Raw genomic sequence first — 14,608 nt, 5'->3', positions numbered from 1 at the left:
TGGGTTGGAAGGAATTCTGCCACCCCCACCTACCCTGTTGTTACTATTAATCTTCTGTCATTATTTCCCCCTCATCCACTCCCCAGCCCCAAATTGAAGTGAGCATTCTCTCAATGCTCAGTGACCCCTAACACCAAAATCCCATCACCGCTAGTTTTAAGCAAATGCAAATGACTTGAAACAATTCGTAGTCAGGTTTAATCTGTTCCTGTGTCTGGTACCAACTTTTGAGAATTTAATATCCCAACTCTTAGAGAAGACCTAGGAGATCATTAAAAGTTACATTCAGTTTGGAGTCTCCCATTTTTTGGTATCAGAAATATGCTCCCCCCTGCAAACTCAACACAGGTCTCCCGGAATCTGTGTTGGGACAGTGGGTCGGACTTAAGTGACGGGGCAGAGTCCTTGCCTGTGAATGGCCAGCTGTGGCTCTGGTAGCACATGTCCCCGTATGCCATGCTCCTGGTTACACATCTGGGACTCCTTATGGTATATTTCCATCTGACAGAATCACAGAGAAGATGAGCTGTGAAAGAAGAATGGTGTTCAGGGGAAATAGACTAAAATTGCCAAAGTGATGGCGTATCCTCATATGCGAATGCAGCGTAAAGCATGGTTTAGAATTCTTCGAAGATGATACCTTAACATTTATCACATGTCATAAGACTTACCTTAAGAGTAAACTGAGAGACGTATACTCTATGTGTTATTGTTTCATGAACTACATAGATATGTGCAATTATTATAGATACATAGTTATTTTTTTAAAAGAATGAACATAGCTCAGCCTTGAAAATTTGTTTAATTATGAAAATGTGTGAAAATATAGTTGCAAATGAACAGTTTATTGTTCATTTGGTTTCTCTTAAATTGTTAATTGTTGCTAGCATTGGCTTTAGTTAAGGCTCTAATTTTTTGTTAGTAAATGGAGGGTTATGTAGAGCTTGGTTTGTAGGGTATGCTTTTAGAAAACCATTGTATATGATACCTACAGAAAAATAAATAAGCTCCTATTATTCTAGAATTGGGGGAAATACTCTGTTGTTTTTTCTGGTTAACAGTTTTTTAATTTGCCATACACTAATTTAGAATTTACAGAGAATTAGAATACATTGTGTATGAAAGTGCTTCTAATTTTAATTTCATTTGAAAAGATTACATTGTGAATGTATGGATTTTGTATTACCTTTGCGTCATGAGGCTATTAATCACCATTCTATGCTGTTACAAACTATTTCCGTTTATTTGAACATCGTTAGGATTCTGGATGAGTGAGTGGTGTGTTGCATTGATTGAGTTTATTGGGAAGTTCTTTGAAAGGGAATCTGTGACATTTTAATCTGTGACATATTTGATGTATATATTCTTGTCTGTTTTATTAGCATCTTATATATAAGGATCAGAGTAAGCAGTCTGCCTATTAGCTTATTTTTTATGTGTTTGTTTTCCTCGTGGAGAATTATCTTTTGTCCAGTTAAATCAACATTAGAAAGCTTAAACAAGCATGGGAGAGCCATTGTCCGCTTTCTCGGGGGACCAATCAGTACTCTGTTGGCTGCTTTTAGAAGAGTCTGTGTGAGCCTCTGCTGGGAGAATGCACTTGACATTAAACTCCTGGGGGCAGGGACCTCCCTCAAAGTGAATTCCTTAGAGTTTTCCCCTTCTCTCCTTGGGAAAGAGAAGAATGTTAACGGCTTCCTGTATCCCAGCTTTCTGCCCTCCTGTTCTCCCAGTGAAGTAGTTACCTTCATTCCGTGATCAAACATACCAGCTGGAAACATGGACTGTGAACTAAGGAAGACACTGCCTCAAGCTCTTAGCCTTTTTAAAAAGATGCTTGTACAAAAACGGCACCACTGTGTTTCACTGACGTTTTAAATTTAAGGTCCTCTTTTACATGAATAGGTATATCCTCATGTAACTAGAAGCCAACTTAATTCTTTCATTTTTTTAAGCAGCCACTTCGTAATTAGAGGACTTTTAGTATCCTCAACTCTCTGAAAAAAAAAAAAAAACTCTAATTAGAAGGTATTTGGCTACTTTTGTAAAGCTGTACACGTGAGGACTTGCAAAGAGGCAATTTATTCGTTACACCTGTATTTTTTTAGACAAGGCAAATGTCTCAATCAGTACCTTAGCCTTAGATCCTTTATTCTGAAACCCCTGGTTTCCAATCTTCACTTCCTTGTTTCTTTTTATATAAGTCACCTACATCCCTTCCAATGAAAAAATCCTTTTTTTAATATTGATCTTTAGCCTGTCATAAAAGCATATTTTATTTTATTTATTTATGTTTTAGAAATTTATTTATTTATTTATTTTTGGCTGCGTTGGGTCTTCGTTGCTGTGCGTGGGCTTCTCGTTGCAGTGGCTTCTCTTGTTGTGGAGCACGGGCTCCAGGCGCGCGGGCTTCAGTAGTTGTGGCACACAGGCTCAGTAGTTATGGCTCACGGGCTCTAGAGTGCAGGCCCAGTAGCTGTGGCACACGGGCTTAGTTGCTCCGCAGCATGTGGAATCTTCCCGGACCAGGGCTCGAACCCATGTCCCCCTGCATTGGCAGGCCAACTCTTTTTTTTTTCTTTTTTTTTTTGCGGTATGCGGGCCTCTCACTGCTGTGGCCTCTCCCGTTGCGGAGCACAGGCTCCGGATGCGCAGGCCCAGAGGCCATGGCTCACGGGCCCAGCCGCTCCGCGGTACATGGGATCCTCCCAGATCGGGGCACGAACCCGTATCCCCTGCATCGGCAGGCGGACTCTCAACCACTGCGCCACCAGGGAGGCCCCGGCAGGCCAACTCTTAACCACTGCGCCCCCAGGGAAGCCCGTAAAAGCATATTTAAAATTTTTATTCTGGCACTTAAAATACCAGTGAATCTCCTTCCTCTTTTTTCTTGTTAACCAATCGACCCATTACCTAAATGAGAGCATTGAGAACTCACCAGCGCATTTTATATCCCTTCATGTCCGCGGTTGAAGTTCAAGGTGACCTTCCTGTTCTAAGCACATCCTGAGAGGCCTCCCAAGTCTCGAGCAGTGACAGGCAGGGAAGATGGATGATCTGATTTCCAGACTCTAACGGACTCCAGGAGGAGACATGGATGTTTGAAACAAAACAGGGAAGTCGGTGTTCAGGAAGAATTAAAATACTTGGCAGTGATTTAAGCTGATGAAGATGAAGCAGGAGGGGATGTGGGCAGGTGTGGCTGCGAGGATGCCGAGGTGTGATTCTTCAGGAGATTGTTCTTTTGAGTACATTTGGGGCATCCTCATCATTCCTCAGATGGAGGTTGCTCTTTGTTCGTTTATGGTACTTTCAGCAAAGGGAACATATTGGCTGGTGTCATTGCCTTGCCCGCTCCTTGTCACTTATTCCCTCTGTTAAGATAATTTGCTCCGTCTGGATGTTGAGGATCAAACCCTACAGGTGCGTTAGCGTTTTCGGGCTGTTGTTGAGTAACTTCTTCTAGGCAGAATTATGATGGGATAGTCACCGCTCGTTAAGTTTCCAGAAGGCAGATTTTTTTTTTTTTTTTGTCCCCGGGAGAAGTCAGATTGGAGTCAGGATCCTTGACGAGATTCTTTGTGAAAGGGAGTAACTCGCACTTTTCACATTTCCATCAAGGAAGGTGGATAGAAACGGCAAGCCATTTTAAAAACTGACACGTTAACTCTTAACAAAAGAAGAGGTTTGACAAATGTTAAGCTGAAAATGTGTCGGTTGAAAGCGACATTTGGAAAACAGGCTTCCTCATGAAGGCTGCAATTTGTAAGGCATGGCAGCCCTAAAGCCTCATCTCCAGCCTGGCATAACTCAAAAGGTGCTCCCCCATCATTTCTCCTGTCTTGTGACTTCCTTTGCACACCAGAGAAAGGTGCCACACTCACTTGCTTTTCTGTTTCGTTTTTTAGTCTTAAATGAAGATGTTTGTACCATTATTAATATTACTTAACAGAAACATTTTAACTAAGCAGTGTTTGGTGAGTGGTGAGCACTGATGGGGAAAATGCTAGCAATTTCTCCTGCCTGGAAGTCTAGCAAAATAAATCATCCTGTTTAGCTATCTTGTAAGGAGGAATAAGTGCTTTGATTCTGCTGCATATGGTTTCTTAGGCTGTTTTACATGTAGAATTAAAATGAAGTGATGTTTTCTTGTTTTCTGCAGTATGGGCAAACCTATTAGAGGCTGGAATGGGCATACATGGGCTTTATTAAACAACTACTATATCCCCTAGTGGCTGCTGACTCAGAAGATCCTTAAGTTACAGATATATCTGGTATACCAAAAGGCTAAAGAATTTCCAACTTAATAAGTGATCCCATTTCTTTAAGACAGCCCTTTGCAGAAGGAAATCCTGTCTAACAAAACTCCTTAAACCTTATTATCTTTCTGGTGAAGTATAAATGGATGCACGGAACGAGCATGGTTTTATAAATATCACAGAAGGCTGGAGGAGCTGGTTAATCTGCCTGGACCTTGCTAGCAGTTAGTGAATTTTTTACATAGTGACAATAGGTGTGCAAGACGATAAAGACTTTCCTCTTTCATTACTGTATCTGAAAATAGCTCCAGGTAAGCCAGAGAAACACAGTATTTCTTTATAGTAGACATGAAAAAGAAGAACCAATTTTTCCTAAAGCTTTCGACATAAAGATTGTTTTTATTTTAAAAGTTGACTGTGTACTGTGTTCCTGCTAATTTATATTTCCTTTATAGATGCTACATATGTATATTGCGGTTCTTTCTTTAAGTTAATAAATGTATTCTCACATTTCCTCCATAATACAAAATATGATTCAAACTTTTGACATCTCTGCACCTATTTGCATACAAATGTGCTGCATTTAACGAACCTTGCTAAGAAATATCAAAGAGAAAAGGGAAACCCATAAAATATGTTGTATTTCAGGTAGTACTGTGTCCTACCCCTCATTTCATGTTCACTTTAAATGATAAAACTTAGGTAGCATTCCTTTTTCTCCAGATAGTATGTTACCAGCATAAGGAGTTGACGAATGTTAATTCCACTGAATAATTGTAAGTCAGGATGGGACATCATATCAACGTTGATCTTTGACTTGGTCCCTCACCTGTTTTCTTTGTGTGGCCTTGAGACATTAATTGCCCTGGTAAATTAATCCTTCCCCTCTTAAGGGAACAAGAGGAAAACAGACTATTTGAGGGAGAGTGCATAACAGTTCCCTCTTCCAAATTTTTTGATAGATTGCTTCATGTAATTTACAATTAAAAGGAGTTTTTCTTTTCCGCTTTTTACTTGTTTAGCACTGTTCTTCAGCTGGACTTCAGAGGTCATCAGTATTTTTCCTTTTGCTCAGTGCATGTTCATCATGTCTTCAATACATACAGTTTTGACATGCCTTTTACAGCTTTACTTTCCTATACTTTGTTAGCTCATTCAACACAGTTCATTTTTTTACGTGGGCGGTGCTTCCCACTTGACATTTCCAGTGTACCTGGAGTCTGGGCAGTAGGGAACTTCCACCCCCTAAACCTATAAAGGTCAAAGGTAAACTCTGTCAGGGATTGAAAACCAGCTTCAGGAGGCTAAGCTGGGATTCCTGAAGGCCTCTAGGAAACCCCATCTTACACGTATTCTGGAATGTCTTTCACTCTGACGTGCCTTAGACGTAAATGCATTCTTGGGAAAGGCTCCCTCACATAGGCACATTCATTCTCTGGTCCTCCAATGTGGTCACGCCTCAGCCACGCTGTGCTGGGTGAGCTCTGTGAGATCAGGTTTGACCAGTGAGCTGGAGCTCTGTCAGTCTTCCTGCATTTTATTCCATGACTAGGGCAGGTATCATTAAAGAGTTGCGAGTAGGGCTTCCCTGGTGGCGCAGTGGTTAAAAATCCACCTGCAGGGGACACGGGTTTGTGCCCCGGTCCGGGAAGATCCCACATGCCGTGGAGCAGCTAAGCCCATGCGCCACAACTACTGAGCCTGCGCTCTGGAGCCTGCAAGCCACAACTACTGAACCCACGTGCCACAACTACTGAGCCTGCGCTCTAGAGCCCGTGCTCCACAACAAGAGAAGCCACCACAGTGAGAAGCCGGCACACCTCAATGAAGAGTAGCCCCCGCTCAGAGCAACTAGAGAAAGCCCGCGTACAGTGATGAAGACCCAAGACAGCCAAAAATAAATAAATGAATAAATAAATAAATTTATTTTTAAAAAAAAGTAGGCCTTGTACTAAAAAAAAAAAAAAAAGAGTTGCAAATAAATTTAGATGGGCAAATGGGAAAAAACACACCTGCTCCATCAAAGGGAGAAGAGTGTTGTTTACTCCGAACCTCGCCCTACAAGAGGTTTTTACATGTGATTTTAAAGAGCAGGACAATCACGTCTCTCTTCCCCCCACTGTTGATCTCCTCTTTCCTTGTATGTTGACTCTGAAGCGTGCATTCAGCCTGTGTTGTACATCATGTAATGCATGATGCATTACAGTATCCATTTAAGGTAGATGGAATATAGATAATTGGTCCCTCCTGACAGAAGGAAAATAGACGTAGTCTAGACTCCATCTACACTCCAGAAAGGAAGTATGCCAGGTTACTTCCTCTTCCTAAGGAGCTATTTTGAGTTCCATTTTTAGCTGATACTCACTTGAAATAATCATATCGAACTGTTGACTATTGACCTACTCAAAGACATGGCCCGCCCTACATATTGATAACCTTTGTTAACTCCCAGCAGTGTTCAAGTTCAATGCTGGATGCTTTCTGTCCAGCTAAGATGAGTTACTGCCTGCCTTTGCTGTTTTTATTTGAGAGAGAAATGAGTAAGTGGCACTTTAGAATCAAACGAAATTGTCTGATTTCTATTCTCTGCATGGTAATATCTTATTTTATTACAGGCTGGCATTTTATTGAGCTCTGGTCTTTTATTCTGCTCAGGCATTGTTGGAGGTTTTGTTTTTGGTTTTTTGTAATTTTGGGCAATTAAAGGTTCTCCTACAATGTCAGACATTTTGGTTTAGAATGCATAATCTTATGAAAAGCGTTTTAGTCGACTGTATTAAATGGAAAGGGTAAATGTGAGTTTTGTGTCCACTGGCCTTTATTGATGCCCAATGTATTCGTCAGCCGTTAAGGAAATAACTCTCCAGATTTTGTTATGTTGTGTTTGTATATCATCTCATATGTATTTTTTAAGATGCATGTTGTAAAAAGTTTGGGGTCAAGAAAATACTGTTTTCCACTATCATAGTTAATTTTTAAATAGTCTCATTTGGAACCCATACAGTTTTATCACCTTCACAATGTACATACTTTTTTTTTTCTCCATCCAGTTAGTGTTTGTTTAGAAAATAAATAAATTGTTACTGAGGTTTTTGTTATTTTACTTAGCGAGGTTACTAAATAAACGCCCTGCTTTTTTTTTTTTCTCTTGCTGATACCTAATTTTGTCTAATTTTGGTTTTTTAAGCCACCCCACAGAAATGTATTATCTGACAGTTCTAGAACTCCAAGATCAAGGTGTGAGAGAGGTTGGTTTTTTATGAGGGCTGTCGGGGAAGTATCTCTTCCAGGCCTTTCTCCGTGGATTACAGATGGCCGTCTTCTCCCTGTGTCTTTACATTAGCGTCCCTGGAAGTGTCTGTTTCTGTGTCCAAATTTCCCTTTTCTATAAGGACACCAGTCATATTGGATTAAGGCCCACCCTGATGACCTCACTTTAATTTGATTACCCTGCTAAGACCCTAGTATCTTCAGATACGGTCACATTCTGAGTTACCAGGGGTTAGAACTTCAACATGAATTTTTTAGGGGAAAATTCAGCCCCTAACACTATTGTTACCCCAGTGCATTCAGATCACCCTGTCTTTCCTCTCTTCTTCCATAGCCCCCCGCAACCTGGGGGGCATATTCTGTTTATTCGTAAGTGTGTTGAAATTACTCTGGAAGGTTTAATCCACCTCTCCGCAGTCCCTCCACCATGTCTTTCTTGTGTGTTTAGCTTTCAGACTTAAAGTTTCCTTCAAAAAGTGCACATTCACCATTGTTCCATTTTAGGGACACAAAGGTTAGGCTCTTTTTTTGGCAGATGGGTCAGTGTTTTTAATTTCTAATCATCCCTTAAGAACGGACTATGTTAAAATAGAAGCTGGTTAGAATTTGAAGATCCCCTGGGAGGGAAAGGCACCTTACAGAATCTCCTGCTTTGTCGTAGTCAGCTAGAGAATTGAAGAAGGGAGAGTTCCATAGAGCACCCACCATCGGACCCCGTCGTGTTTCTTTCACAAGAGTCTTATGGCCGGAAGATGCAGCATGGGGGACCTTTGTGCCACCTGGCGGCTTCTTGCACTGGGACCCCCACTAGTAGATGTGGAATCTTCCCTCTCTGACTTTGTGGTCCTACATCATAGCTCTCCATGTTTTGGTGTGGAGTCCGGAATTTCCTGTTCCATCTTGGGGTTCCAGTCACCACATCTGGAGCCCTTAGGACTTTTATTCCATTTTCCAAGCTTGTCTCAGGAGATCTCTGGCGTCTTACTGGGTGAGATGGAGACTATCAGGAACGGGGCACTGACTTCTCTTCTCGTGTAACTAAAGCTGGTTTGCTTCCCCAGCGTGCAGACAGACATCAGAGATGGAGAGTGGTTTCACACGACGCACCGTGGCATAGAGACCCGGTCATGGGCTCTGCCGGGAGCCGTGAGGAACGGGGAGAACAAAGTCTGTCCTTAGAGCGCCAGCCTTAGAGGTGGTTCCCAGCCCCAGTTCTCTCAATGGCAAAGGACCTCATCATGCTTACTCTCAGCTTCCCCATCTTAAAAGCAAGAGGTTCAAACTAGGTCATCTTTAAGAGTCGTCTCAGCACCGATTTCTAATCCTGAATCTTGTTTTTCTGGGAAACATGTTTTTTTTTGTTTGTTTTTTTCCGTGGAAAAACCCTCTTGTTTATTTGATTAAACAAAATAAAATAAGCTGCATAGGAACAATTTTAAAGTCCAAAGAGACACCAGCTTTGTTTTTAGGCTGCAGTAGCTGACACGGCATCTCCTTGCTACCTTCACCAGCCTTCTCTGTGGACCAGAGCGATACATTCAGAAGCCTGTTAGCTAACACAGGAGTTTTCGAACACTTTTCCACTGGTTCTTCACCTGCTCATTGCCTGTCATGCCTGAGGCCTGCAGTATCATTTAAGATTTAAAAGTAAGGGCTTCTCTGGTGGCGCAGTGGTTGAGAGTCCGCCTGCCGATGCGGGGGACACGGGTTCGTGCCCCGGTCCCGGAGGATCCCACATGCCGCGGAGCGGCTGGGCCCGCGAGCCATGGCCGCGGAGCCTGTGTGTCCGGAGCCTGTGCTCCGCAACGGGAGAGGCCACAGCAGTGAGAGGCCCGCGTACAGCAAAAAAAAAAAAAAAAGATTTAAAAGTAAAAATCCAGAAGGCCGGAGGGAAAAAAAAACCCACCCCAAACAAAAACCTACCTTAAAGGTTTGGGGGAAAAACCTTTGTTTCTCTGGGAAACATGTTTTATTGTCTATACCAATTCATTATTTTTTTCCAATTTAGTTTAATTCTTGAATTTGCCCCCCACGTGGATTTCCCTTATTGATTTTTTTTGTAAAGGCCACGGAAGATGATGATGGCCCTGAATATAAATTGTTACAGGAAAATAGATACAAGATAAAATTACCAGATCAACCTTTTTATTCTATATTTTATGGAATACCTAATATATATTTGGCAGTAACTTATTCGTACACATGAATTCCTGACACTTTCGATTCTTCAGACTTATTAATCAGTGTAGTCAGCACCAGAGCAATTTTATGAGACTTACCAGTCATCAAAAATTTATTATCAGATAAATCACAGAAACAACGAGCATCTTAATAGGGTAGAGAAAGTGGCATGTAAAGGATCGTTTAAGACTGTGCTTTTTGTTGGTTGTGTGTTATATTTACAGCCAGTATCTGCGAGCTTACTCATAATTTCATGCAAAGACCCAGCAGGGTGATAGTTATCTTCTTAGGTAAAACCTTTTTTCTTTGTTTTTCTCCAGTAGAATATTGTGTTTCGTCTAACTGTAAGACTGAGAACACTCGTACAGAAGGTAGGAAAATCATGTTCCAATGCTAAGCTTACAGCATTTCTTTTAAAATGGTATCTACGTTTTCTTCCGAATTTCATTACAGCTGTCATCCAGAGTTAAGACTTATGAAGCCTCAGTCCTTTCCTTTGGGACAAAATGGCTAAACCTGAACTCTGAAATGGCATGCGGACATAGCAGTAGACAATTGCTCCCTCCTGGCAAATGTGAGACACAGGCTGTGTCTACCGTGTTCCTGGCAGTGTCTTTGAAGCGATAATGATTCTGATGATATAATAAAAGACTTGGGTCTTTGTCGTGTAAGATGAGCTGCTTGGAGGGGAGTTTTTCTGTCCCTCTAGCCCTGTCCTGAGTGTTCCAGAATCTCACTATACTCTGGAACAGGAGGATCATGGCAGTGACCCAGATCAGAGCTGAGCTGACAATGGGGAGCCCTGGTAGAGATCCACTGGGAAGGAACCCAGAACGACAAGGCTGGGTTACGTCCCATTAAAGACACAGCCTGCTTCCTGCCTCAGCTCTCCGTAAGTGCTGTTTTCTCTGCCTGGAATGTTTTGTCCTTGTATTTACATACTGAATGCCCAGTTATTCTTCAAGTATCATGTTCAGTACTGCTTCCTCAGAGACCTTGTTGCCAAGTGTTTCCCTACTGCCCATTTACTCTAGGTCCCTTTTACTGTCTTCCTTCTGAGTCTTTTACCTTAGCAGCAAATTTTTTTTTCTTTTTTTTTTTTTTTGCGGTACGCGGGCCTCTCACTGTTGTGGCCTCTCCCGTTGCGGAGCACAGGCTCTGGACGCGCAGGCTCAGTGGCCATGGCTCATGGGCCCAGTCGCTCCGCGGCACATGGGATCTTCCCGGACCGGGGCACGAACCCGCGTCTCCTGCATCGGCAGGCGGACTCTCAACCACTGCGCCACCAGGGAAGCCCAGCAGCAATTTTAATAGTAGTCGTAGTAGTAATAATAACAACGACAATAATAATAATAAGCAATGACTATTTACCACGTGACAGGCATTATGCTAAGCTCATTATATGTGCTATTCAGCATTTTATAACTCAATATTTATTCCTGTGAATATCACGTAGATTTGGGGGGAGGGGGTAAAAGTGCATGTTTTCTCTCCTTTAAGAGGCTAATCTTTTGGGAAGCAATACTGAAGATTCCCTCATTTCTGAGCTATGCACATGGCACCCTCAGTGTCCTGTATGAATGACCCGTCATCTCATGCAGAGGAGCCTCTGACAGGTTTCCCTGATTTCTGCAAGAAAAAACCATTCTGGCATCCAGAAGAAACTGTGCTGTCGTTCTCAGCTTCTGCTGGTACAGGGTAAACAAGACTGGAGACATTAAATTGCATCCTCAGCCTGTAATATTAAGGCAAGATTCTGTCTTCATAGTAGTCTTCCTTTGTTTGTGTTGATCTCTCTTTTTTTATTTTATAAATTTATTTATTTATTTAGTTATTTTTGGCTGCATTGGGTTTTCGTTGCTGCACACAGGCTTTCTCTAGTTGCAGCGAGTGGGGGCTACTCTTCGTTGTGGTGCGCGGGCTTCTCATTGCGGTGGCTTCTCTTGTTGCGGAACACGGGCCTTAGGCGTGCAGGCTTCAGTAGTTGTGGCACGTGGGCTCTAGAGCACAGGCTCAGTAGTTGTGGCACGCGGACTCTGTAGTTGTGGCTCGCGGGCTGTAGAGCGCAGGCTCAGTAGTTGTGGTTCATGGGCTTAGTTGCTCCACAGCATGTGGGATCTTTTGCCCACACGTCTCTCATGTTGGAAATGAAACAGTTCCTTAACTTCACAGATAAAGGAATTATGTTTGAAAAGGAGGCCTTCCTCTCTATGAATCCGTGGGCCTGTGCCTTCTCTTTGTCCATCAAGGGAGTGTTTTCACAGGGCGTGTGGAGTATGTGATTGCGTTTGTGAATGTCTGGAATGTAGCTGAGGAAGACAGAGTAAACCAGTACATGTGGTTATTCGGAGGGGGGGAAAGCAAGGAGGGAGGGCACATTCTTCTCATTTTTCACCCTTTGGTACCTATCAAATGTTCCATTTTATACATGTATTCACTGTTGAATAGGTTATTAAAAAAAATTTAACCTATAGAAAAAAAAAGGGACTTCCTGGCGGTCCAGTGGTTAAGACTCTGTGCTTCCACTGCAGGGGGCGTGGGTTCCATCCCTGGTCAGGGAACTAAGATCCCGCACGCCACGCACAGCAACAACAAAGTTAACTAGAGAGCCCGTGAAGTTAAGAAGGAAGAAGCCACAAAGCACGTAGCTGTGTAATTGGTTTTGTCTACTGTACCTCCCCTTTCCACTTGTTTATCTAGATTAAGTGGAATCATCCCTTCTGATCAGTCTCTCTCTAACCAGGTCCCCTCAAAACCTTCAAGGTGACATCACCTCCCAAAATGTGTCCTCAGTCTTGGAAAGGGACTCTCTACATGTGAGCTCGAGAGAAGGGTTCTCACTCAACACATCCACCCTTCCTCTTCTTGGCTGAAGCACTGTGAAATCATGCCTTGTGTATAACACCTCTCAGATGACGTCAGCCTTTCCTGCACCCTTAGAAGGATCGGTAACAATCCAGCCTTCCTGCAGAACCCAGCAGGACATGGGAAAAGGGGGTCATTCGCAAAGACGTAGCAAAAGAGAAAGAGGAAAATAAACAAACAAGACGCACTTCTTCATTGAGTTTCTTTAGGTAGGAGTATTTTCCCTGCTAAGGTTTTAAGTGATTGAAAGGTAAGCTTTTCTATATTTTTAAGATCTCGAGGGCTTGACATATGGAAGAATGGATCTTGGAAGAACTGATTATGTTAGAGGAAGAGACTGGGCCTCAGGTTTCCATAATACATGAAACATGGGTTTTTTGTTTTAATTCTTCTCTCTTGTTTAATGCTTTTGGCTGTAAGCAAAGATGACGTGTGTGTTTCAGACTGTTTACGTGAGATCAGGAGCATTTTTAATCTGTTCTCTTGCATTCTCAATAGAAACTGCGTGAGTGGTGATCTTTTAATAGAATGTCTTGCAACTAGCAAATTTATTTTGGTACTAAATTCCAGATAATTCCTAAGGAATGTAAATCTTGTCACTAAAAGTTTTTGTTTTAGAAATACTTAACACCTCTCAGATTTTGCTGTTGTGGGATACACTGCTTTGGGAAGATCCCTGCTGTTTTCCTTACTTGCTGCAAGTAATAAATCCTTCCTTCTCCTGATCTTTGGTGTGGCTCTGTCTTTTGACACCCACAAAGAGGCAACCCTCCCCCCAAAAACAGAAATACTTAAAATCTCGAAACTATATAATTTTAAGTTTTCTGTGGCCAGCCTCTGCTTCACCTTCACAAGTGTAATCAACAAGACAGGGCAACAAGAAAGGTACTGGTCATGAAGCCGATTGAGTAAAAATATTCGTTTAGAATTTTATAGTGAACATGGTTAGAAAAGAAATGATGGCATGTGGGGAAGATGCTGCTTCAAGAATGCATTATACAAGATGACTTTTGGCTTTACTGTGGTTGAAATACTAAGAATCTTGCGCAGCTTTTTCTAGAAAACTTCAGATGCATGCTAGAGTCAGATACTTTCAATATTCCTCATTTTTCTTATATGCACGCACTAACATCCAGGTGGATCAGTGAGTAGTGACAGAAGTCGTCTCAGTTACACTAAGGAGAGAGAATTGACATTCATTGACTTCCTGCCGTGTTCCAGGACCTGGTGGGTTCCTTGCAGGCTTCATCTACCATGATCTCATGATCCCATGAGATGTAGGTGTTCGCCTTGCTTTCAGATGAGAGAATGAAGAGCCTCAGGTTAGGTAAAATGACCAATTGTTTACCTGAGTCCTAGAGCTAGAAATGAAACTCCATTGACCTGTACACACAGCTATATTTACAATAGATAACCAACAAGGACCTACTGTATATAGCACAGGGAACTCTGCTCAATATACTGTAATAACCTAAATGTATAAGAAGAATTTGAAAAAGAATAGATACGTGTCTGTGTATAACTGAATCACTTTGCTGTACACCCAAAACTAGCACAACATTGTTCATCAGCAATGCTCCAATATAAAATAAAAATTAAAGAAAAATAAGAAGAACACTGTCTCATATTCACCTTGTTGCTTTTGGGTAGCATCAAGGAAGAAGGTGAGGAAATGCTGAGTTGAGGCTGAAATTCTCAAAAGGAAGTCAGTGCCTGAGGCTTACGGGTCGGTTCGCAGTCATTCAACTTTTCTGGTTCTTGAATCAAATCAGCCTCCTGTAAAGCCGTATCCCCATCCCGTTACCCCCTTCAGAGGTCCTGAAGTGGTGTCTCTTTGTGCCAGCTATTCAGTCCCTGAAAGCCAGTCTTCCTGACTCAACTCTGATTCTGAGTTCATCCCCTTATGTGGGTGGTTCCAGAATGACAAATACAAATCTACGTTCCTGCCAGCTACCCTTCTGGTTCAGTGGGTGTGTGTTCATCCACTGAAGGCTGTACGTTTCTGTTGTTTTGCAGTTGGTCTTCAGTTAGTG

General features: G+C 42.2%; 1 protein-coding gene across 3 annotated transcripts in view; it reads left to right on the top strand.

Annotated features, from left to right (window-relative positions):
* The window catches only part of RSU1 (Ras suppressor protein 1), a 191,067-nt gene that overhangs the window by 101,967 nt on the left and 74,492 nt on the right, over positions 1–14,608 (top strand). The window lies entirely within an intron of this gene.

The sequence above is a fragment of the Mesoplodon densirostris genome, chromosome 4 (genome assembly GCF_025265405.1).
Source record: "Mesoplodon densirostris isolate mMesDen1 chromosome 4, mMesDen1 primary haplotype, whole genome shotgun sequence".
Lineage (NCBI taxonomy): Eukaryota > Metazoa > Chordata > Mammalia > Artiodactyla > Ziphiidae > Mesoplodon > Mesoplodon densirostris.
This window is presented reverse-complemented; position numbering and strand designations above follow the sequence as displayed.